Source organism: Mus musculus, chromosome 6 (assembly GCF_000001635.26).
Source record: "Mus musculus strain C57BL/6J chromosome 6, GRCm38.p6 C57BL/6J".
Lineage (NCBI taxonomy): Eukaryota > Metazoa > Chordata > Mammalia > Rodentia > Muridae > Mus > Mus musculus.
Window position 1 is genome coordinate 81,965,950 of NC_000072.6, and position 9,422 is coordinate 81,975,371.

Consider the following 9,422-nt stretch of genomic DNA (forward strand, 5'->3'; position numbering starts at 1 on the left):
TACAACTCCCAGAAGTCAGTGCGATGGGGTGTGGCCGGACGGTGGCTCCTATGGGACTAAACTTGCTTCCCGGTGTACCGCCGCTTGTTTGAGGGAGTTATACCTGTAAATGTATATAATTTTCCTCTTCTCCATAATTTGCAAAGTTACACTTCTCTACAGGGTTAGCAAGTTTGTACATTTCACTAAGTACTGTGATCTCATTTGCATTTAGTGAGTGACTATGAAGTGCGTGGAGTGTGTGTGTGTGTGTGTGTGTGTGTGTGTGTGTGTGTGTGAGTGTGATTGCAGGTGCCCATGAAGGACATATGATCCCCTGGAGCTGGAGTTACAGGCAGTGGCAAGGGACCCTATGTGGATGCTGGAAATTGAACATGGGTCCTCTGAAAAATTACGTGTTCCTAACTGCAGAGCCACCCTCTCCAGCCTCCTCAGTTCCACCTTTTATTTGCTTGTGCCTACATGAAAAACACAACTGTCACCTAAAGGGCAAAAGAGATAGTTTATTCTAGAGTCAAGTATTAATGAGGGGCTCAGAACACAAGATTTAGGTCACCACAAATCCATGTTCCAATTACATGTAACAATTCCATGGCATTCCATAGTATCAGAGCAAGAAAGCCATTCCTTAAACACATTGGCAGGTACACCCATTTAGGAATGCTATATCAAAATGGAGATGTCTCTGCTGTATGCCTCAGTTGCGCTGATGGCCTTCTTAGCCTTCAGGTTGATGGAAGTGAGGCGGTTGCTGAATGTAGTCCCTTAATAATAACAAGGCCGTTGGTTCACAAGTAAGTTGGGAATAAATTACCATTTGAGGGACTAATGGGCCAAGATAGTTGGGCTCTGGATCTGCAGCACCACAATGCTTCAAGTCACTCACGTTTTAATTAGTTAATCAGTCTTGTAGAACGTTGCTTCTTTTAGGAAATTTTCGTTTGCCTCTTGTTTGATTATTGGTATTTAGTTCGTTGTTATGAATTCCGTGGGGAGCAATGAGTATCTTCTTTTGCTTAACTTCTGTCTTACTAACCAGCACTACCTGGCTCTCACAGGCTCCAAACAGAATAATAAATGCTAGCTGTTTTGTCAAAAGTTAGAGTCATCAGAGAGGAGAGTACCCCCAACTGAGAAAATGTCTCCATAAGATAGGTCTGTAGGTGGCCTGTAGGACATTTTTTTAAGTTAGTGATTGATGGGGGAGGGTCCAGCCCATTGTGGGTGGTGCCATCCCTGGACTGGTGTTTCTAGATTCTATAAGAAAGCAGGCTGAGCAAGCTATGAGGAGCAAGCCAGTAAGCAGCATTCCTTCATAGCCTCTGCATCAGCTCCTGCCTCCATGTTCCTTCCTTGTTTGAGTTTCTGTTCTGACTTCCATCAGTGAGATCCAGTGTTATGGAAGTGTAAATCAAATGCAACCTTTCTTCCTCAACTTGCTTTGGTCATGATATTTCATTTCATCAACAAAACCTTAACTAGGACAAAGCATAAAGAGAAAAGCCATCACTCTTAACAAATAGCCCCCACGGAGTCCTTGAGCTCACTGAGAACATTCCCTTTTCCAGAACTAAAACTGAGTTTGCCTCGGGCAGTTGGGAGGCATACAAGCTAAAAGGGGTCCATTTCAAACCTTCTTGAGTTGAGAGGGGCTTGGGAGACAGCTCCGTGTAAGAACACTTACAGCTCTTGTAGCAGTTCCCAGCACCCACACCAGGCGGCTCCCAGCTGTTTGTAGTTCCAGGTCCAGGGAAACTAATGTACACTGGGTGTCCTTGGGTAACAGGACATATGTCCTGCACATAGACTCCTGCAAGCACACACACACACACACACACACACACACACACAGAGAGAGAGAGACAGAGACAGAGACAGAGACAGAGACAGAGAGACAGAGAGAGAAATTGTTTGAAAAAAATTAAAGAATTTGAGATTTGAGGGCAGCTATTGCTGGAGGTGAGGCTTAGTGGTACAGCACATGTCTGACATGTACAAAGATTGTGGATTCGAGTACATCATCACCAATACCAAAAAGAAAAGGAAGGAAGGAAAGAAGGGAGGGAGGGAGGGCAGGCAGGCTGGCTGGCTGGCTAGCTGGCTCATACTCTCAGAGATGGCAAGTTGCTAGAACTATTTAATACATGTACGGTGTGATCATCAGTCTGGATTAACGCACCACTGCTACCTCGGAGTCAGCATGAACATACAGAACTCATCCATCTTAGGCACCTCCAGCTTCTCCAGCGTGGGCTGTTCCAGGGACCTCCGTGGTCATCCCCATAGCTCCAGCCCAACTCTCAGTGCCAGGACTGTTTCCTCCCGGCCTCTGGGCAAAGTGTTCTTAAAGCTAACCTAGAGCTGTCCAACAGCACACGAATCCTCGTGCTTCATCCTCTTCCTCTTTGACCCTGCTCCAGGCCTCCCTCCTCTTCTCTAGATCACTGCAGTTTACGACACCGGCCTGACATTGGTCATGCTGTATTTAGTTACCTCCAGCTCTCCTCACTGCAAACAGCAGCAGAAGAGAGAATTCAAAACTACTTACCTCAGGAACCAGCGAGACCGCTAAATGATTAAGAACACTGACTGTTCTTGCAGAGGACATAGGTTCAGCTCCCAGAACTGAATGTGGTGGCCTAACAGAGGGTCTGACATCCTCTTCTGGCTCCTTCCAACACATACACATAAATACATTTTAAAAGACCTTTATTTCATCGTTTCTTCCCATATTTCTGCCAACCAAATGCTGCCAGGCCACTTTACCCTCATTTTTGTATTAAAAGTTAGTTGTCGTTTTAATTATTGCACTAAACAACTTCATGGAGGAAAAAAATCAAAGAACACTTCTCACCCTGCCCACTACCCTAAACCTCTGCAGCCCAGCAACTGGGATTCCATTCACGGAGCCGCTGGACCCTGCCTTAGCCATTGCTTCTCTCCCGGCTCCCGGCTGGCTCCGCTCCTGGGTCTCTTTTGGTCCACTCATCCACATCTCTTTCCTCTTGAACCCCGACCCCTCCTCTCAGGGCCTGGTTCAGTCTGCTGACCTTGTTCAGCCTGGACTCTTCCAGATGCCTCTGACTGTGCTCTTCCTTGCATCTACAGTAAACCTCAGCCACACCTAGGAGCGTCACGTCCTCGTTTTCCATTCGGTTCTCATATCTGTTAGTGTGGCCCCAGGAGTTCTGTCTGCTTGTGAGATTACATCTTCCACATTCACTATGGTATCAGGAAGCTTGGTAAAATGTCCAGAGAGAGTTGAGGTGATACAGTAGTTAATGTGTGGGTCGGAGTTGATTCTTTGTCTCTAGCTTGTGGAGGTGAGGTGGTGAAATACAAAGTTTATATATTTGTTTAAAGGCTGCAATGAAGTCGCAGCACATACCTTTAATCCAAGTGTTTGTGAGCCAGAAGCAGGCATATCTCTGAGAGTTCCAGGCCTGCTGGGACTTCATAGTGAGACCTTGTCTCACAAAACCTAGGGGCAGAGGAGTCCAAGCAGAGAAAGGACTCAGAGAATAAGAGGGTTACTGCTCTTGCAGAGGACTTACTTTCAGATCCCATAATCTCTGTCAAGTGGCTTACAACAGCCTGTAACTCCTGCTCCAGGGGATCTACCACCTTCTTCTGGCCTCTGTGGGCATCTGCACACATGGGCTTATACATATACAGAGCCACATAAATAAAAATAAAATAAATCTATAGAAAGAAGTTATGAGCCTATTTGTGATGGTCACTTTTGATTGTTGATCGTCTCAGACAAGGTTTCTATTCCTGCACAAAACATCATGACCAAGAAGCAAGTTGAGAAGGAAAGGGTTTATTCAGCTTACACTTCCATACTGCTGTTCATCACCAAGGAAGTCAGGACTGGAACTCAAGCAGGACAGGAAGCAGGAGCTGATGCAGAGACCATGGAAGGATGTTACTTACCTGCTTGCTTCCCCTGGCTTGCTCAGCCTGCTCTCTTATAGAACCCAAGACTACCAGCCCAGGAATGGCATCATCCACAAGGGGCCCTTCCCCCTTGATCACTAATTGAGAAAATGCCCCACAGCTAGAACTCATGGAGGTACTCCCCCAACTGACGCTCCTTTCTTTGTGCTTACTCCAGCTTGTGTCAAGTTGACACACAAAACCAGCCATTACATTGATTTAACTAAAACTTCAACGGAGAGACACACTACTGGGTGGACCTGGAGTTCCGGGAAGGATTAACTTCAAGGAGAAGCCCCTCTCTGAGAGTAGGGAGTGCTTTTGTGTGTGTGTGTGTGTGTGTGTGTGTGTGTGTGTGAGAATTATGGATATAGATACGTATTATATATACATTTATACACATTCTATCAGTTCTCTTCCTCTAAAGAACCATGACTAATATATCAGCCAGGGCTTAACCCATTGACGAAGCCATGACTCTCATATCCCAAACTCTCCCCCCAGACCCTCAGCCAACAACCAAGCCCTCAGCACATAGCTTTGGGAATATTTTTAATAGATAGATAGATAGATAGATAGATAGATAGATAGATAGATAGATAGTTTGTTTGTTTGTTTGAGACAGGGTTTCTCTGTGTAGCCCTGGCTGTCCTGGAACTCACTTTGTAGACAAGGCTATATATTTCATATTTATGACTGTTTCACCTGCATGTATGTCTGTATACCCTGTGCATGCCTGGTGACCTTGGGAGCCACAAGTAAGCACTGGATCAACTGGAACAGGAGTTACTGTGGTAATGTACAGCTCAACTTCAGAAGTCCCAAGTGTCATTTAAAAATCTAACATTTGGGGCTGGAGAAATGACTCCACGGTTAAGAGTATGTAAGAGGACCTCAGTTTGGTTCCTAGCACACATCAATCAGTTTACTACTGTCTGTAACTCCATCCCCAGGAGCTATCCAACACTCCCTTCTAAACTCTATAGGCAACCACCCACACATACACACTCACAGACACATGTACGTCATTGAAAATAAAATAGGACCCCCGACCCCAACAGTTTAAACGTCCAAAGTTTCTTCACTGTGAACTCATATAAATGGTCCTCGGAGGCCGGGGTTCTCTCTCAACCCCCACACATGTACAAATGCGCCTACACCCAAACACATGTTCAAAGACGAAAAATTAAAAATACATAAAACTCATCTCTCACCAAGAGGTCACATGGTGCCTTTGTTGAGTGTTTCAACAGTCCAGCAGATAAATACCACGTGCCTACTCTGGTCACTGAGGAGGACTTTCAAAAAGTGACCTATTCTGATGAAGTCATTGTGGTATGGAAGGACCGTGGGCTGGTAAGGGCATGTGGGAATGCATTATCCCCAACAGGCACCACCAAGAAAGCTTCCAGAAGAAAGGAGACATGAAGTGGACCTCAAAGATCTGCCTAGCGAGGCTAGTCTGAAGAGATTAGGCTTAATCAGAAGAGATCAGACAGTGCTAATCTCCTGTCTCAGTTAAGCTTGATTGTCAGCTTGACGGGAGCTGACATCACCAGAGAGACAAGTCTGTGGGCATGTCTGCGAGGGATTATCTCAATTAGATTAATTGCCGTGGTGTATTAGGGTTCTATAAAAGAAAGCAAGCGATGGGATGAGTATGTATAGAAGTGTCGATTATACATACACATATGTATTATACATACATATATACGCGTGTGTATGTGTGTTTACACATACTAAAGAGGGATTTATTAGGCTGGGGTACATGTAGTATGACAATGGTTGTCTCAAAATTGAAAGGCTGATAACATGGTCATTGTCCAGTCCATGAGACTAGATGTCTCAGCATTCCCAATTTGGTGCTGGAGTCCCAGGGGATTCTTTGGGGAGCTGCCCTTCTTTAGCTACCTTGGAATCCTGAAGAAGTTCATTTAATATAGGCCGCTGGAGCAGCCTAGGCAAGCATGCCAGTGAGACGGAGGGTAAGCAGGCAAAAAGGAAAGCCTCCTTCTTCCATGGCGTAAGTGGGTCTTCCTGCTTCAAACAATTCCATTAAGAAAATTCCTCACAGGAGTTGCCAACAGCTTGGGTTTTAGTTGATTGCATGTAGTCGAGTCCACAACCGATGGGAAGATGCACCCTGAATGTAAGCAGTGCCTCCCGTGGGCTGGGGTCCCACATCCCGTGGGCTGGGGTCCCACACCGAGCCAAGGAGCGTTAGCACTCACCTCTTTGCTTCTTCACTGTGGCTGTAATGTGACAGTCTGCTTCAAGCATCTGCTGTCATGATGGAGTATATCCCAGAACGGCGAACCATCATGAAGCCTTCCTTCAAGTTGCCTTTGTCACGTATTTTGTTGGAGAGATAAGAAAGGTAATTAATTAATTTAGTCCCCAAACCTAACCCAGGAGATCATGCTTGAAAGCCAGAAATTACAGCAAACCTTTGTCAGCTCCGGAGTCCTTATTATACTAGGACTTACGGCTTACTGCTTGGAGCAGTCTATTTAAAAACAGCAACAAATACTTGAAAATGCGTTCCAGAAAGACTTGACCCCCAGTAGATCGTCCTGCTCTGTCCTGGGTGCTTCTTCTTCCCCTCCTGGTTCTCAGTCTCAGAACTAGCACAGCCCCCAAGACCACCTCCCTCCTGGTGTCTCCAGTCACTCCCTCTTTTTCTGGAAGCTCCCAGGGTGAGTGATGGTATCCGGGGCATGCAGGATCTTTTTATTATCCTCGTCTTCTTTACCTTGTCCTGTATCCTGAAACCAGGAGTTGGCTTCTCCATTTATAGTCTCCCATAACAGAAAGTGAACGGGAGGACAGCTAGTGTTGTGGAACACTGTCCTCAGTGCATCGCACAGCCGACAGCCCGTTGAACCCTCAGTAGCTGTGACTGCCCACAGGAAACCTGCACAGGATCAGGCCCATTGACTTTCAGTCATGGCTGGGTACATGGGGACCTCATGTGGCCCTGCCTTTCCCTAAGGATTTAGATAGTTAACAGTTGCTGGGAGAGAGATTTTTCTTCATCTGTAGGGTAGGTTGTTGCGATAAATCTCTCCAACCCAGATAGGCCCCGGCAATGAAAACACAACACAGTTAATATGATTACATGCTGTGTGCCTATATTGGGCAGATCTACCGCTACACTACCATCTTCCACAGCTTATGAGATTCCTTAGAACTTTCGGTTTCTCCAGGCCATGTGCTTCTGCTCAGCTTTTCTCCTTCCTCCTCCTCCTCCTCCTCCTCTGCAACCTCTCCCTCTTCCATTTTCTCCTTCTTCTCACCCCCCCTCCACCTTCCCTTTTATCTGCCCAATCATCAGCTCTCCTATATTTTACAAATTTAAGGTGGGAAGCAGGTTTACAGGAAACCACCTGAGTGCTGACTCATTCCTCCTTTGAGATCGATCCCTCACAGGAGAACAGATTTAACGTCAAATATAATTAGCCCCAGGACTAGCCCAGCAGGTGTGTTCGATGTTAAAGAGAGGGATGGTGGGAAAGATGGATGTGGAAGAATAATCTTTTAAATGGCAGCAAACTAAAGAGCAAACTAAACCCGAGTCAATGTACACTACTCCCCGGCCTTCCTCCTCCCTCGGGAGAGAGGCAGAGTCCATCTGATGGTCTCAGCACCCAGGCAGCGGGGGTGGGGGGGAGCATCTTCAGGTGGAGGCCGTGCTCCAGAGGCATCTGCGAGCACATCCTTCCCACTTTATAGAAAGAACATAGAGTTTAATAATAACTCAAGTGCATTAGCAGTGCACACCTCCAGTGTGGAATTGTCAAATTCCTGATTCTCTGAGGAAAGGAGAAAGATTGCTAAATAAAGGCAATCCAGCGGGTGGTGCACTAGCCGATAGCCCTTCCCATCCCAACAGAGCAGCTCTGTCCCTGTCCAGTTCCAGACTGAGGGTGTGTCCTCTGTGTGTGTGTGTGTGTGTGCGTGCGTGTGTGTGTGTGTACATACAACTTTTGGGACTCAGTTCTCTTTTTTTAATCCATGTAGTTTCTGGAGACTGAACTCAGATCCTCAAGTTTGTCAGCAAGGGCCTTTACCCACTGAGGTACCTCACGGGCCCTTGAAAGAAAATTAAAAATAAATAAAAATAAAAATAAAAAACCCTTTCGCTGGAGAGAAAGGGAAAGAGAAGAAATGGAGAGGCCTGTCACTCAGGTATCGTGAGGTTGCATTAAGTATGGCCAGTATGGTTAATATTCGTTACCAACGACTTCGTGATGCGGCTCTCAAATCTCAAGCGCTTCAGAATCACTTGATTCTGTCCAGTGTTGGCTCAGCCTGGACCGTCCTAAGGGGTCAGACCCAACGACTCTGGAGTGAAGAGCACTCAGGTGTCCCTGTAAGTTTTCACACACACACACACACACACACACACACACACACACACACACACACACACTGTCTTACACACAGTCACACACATATGTGCAAATACATACACACTCACACATACATATATACACCACACACTCACTCATGCATACACACAGACTCACAGAGGCACACACACACACTCTCACACAGAGTCACACTCACACACTCTCACACACTCACACACAGTCATACAAATACACACACGAAGTCACCCACATTCTCACACACACTCACACATACACAGAGTTACATACACACACTCACACACACTCCTTCATACACACAGAGACACACATACTAACTCTCTCACACACAGTCACACACAAACTTACACACACATACCCACACCTCAGAGACAGTCAAAGAAGCCAAGAGCGGTCAACTTTGGATAAACTTGTCCTGGTCCAGCCTTGAGCTTGCCTGACCTGTCTGCTGGCAGGGGGCCCTAACTGGTGGGACAAAATCTCAGAAAGGACTTTGTCTCATGTCAGCATGGTGAGGAAGAAGCCAGAAGTTTGCCATCCTCATTATCTACCTTCGAGCTCTCCCTGCCTGTCTGTCTGGGATTTGCCTAATTGCTAGTCCCTTGCTCAACTTTTGATAGGTAGAAAGAACCTTCCAGTTGCCTAACCCACAACATTGACTTCTTCTCCCTCTTCCTCATCCAGGGCAATCTGCTGGAAGCTGCCCCTGCTGACTACAGGTCACACCGAGAGCATCTCTTCTGCCCAGACTTCTTGGTGGGGCTTTTTCTATTGCTTTAGTTCAATCTTGATCATTCCCCCAAGAGATTTGCTATAGCTTCCTACTGGCTCCCCCAGTTCCTTATTCTTTCTTTTAAAAGATTTAGTTTAATTTTAAGTGTGTGTGTGTGTGTGTGTGTGTGTGTGTGTGTGTGTGTGTGTGTGTAGTGAAGGTGCCCTTGGAAGCCAGACGCTTTGGATCTCCTGAAACTGCAGTTACAGGTGGGTTCGAGCTGGCCAATACAGATGCTAGGAGTGGAGGCAGGAGGGCAGCTGTGTGGGGTCAGTTCTCCTACACCTTTACACAGGTTTGGGGGATGGAGTTCAGGTCCT

At 46.4% G+C, this 9,422-nt stretch overlaps 1 long non-coding RNA gene across 1 annotated transcript; it reads right to left on the reverse strand.

The window, feature by feature from the left end:
• Positions 1-5,650: 5,650 nt before the first annotated feature.
• Positions 5,651-7,009, reverse strand: Gm38842. Its single transcript, XR_869191.1, has 2 exons — positions 6,171-7,009; positions 5,651-6,082 (listed from the first exon to the last, which is right to left on the reverse strand). It is a non-coding gene; the product is annotated as a predicted gene, 38842 (long non-coding RNA).
• Positions 7,010-9,422: the final 2,413 nt, after the last annotated feature.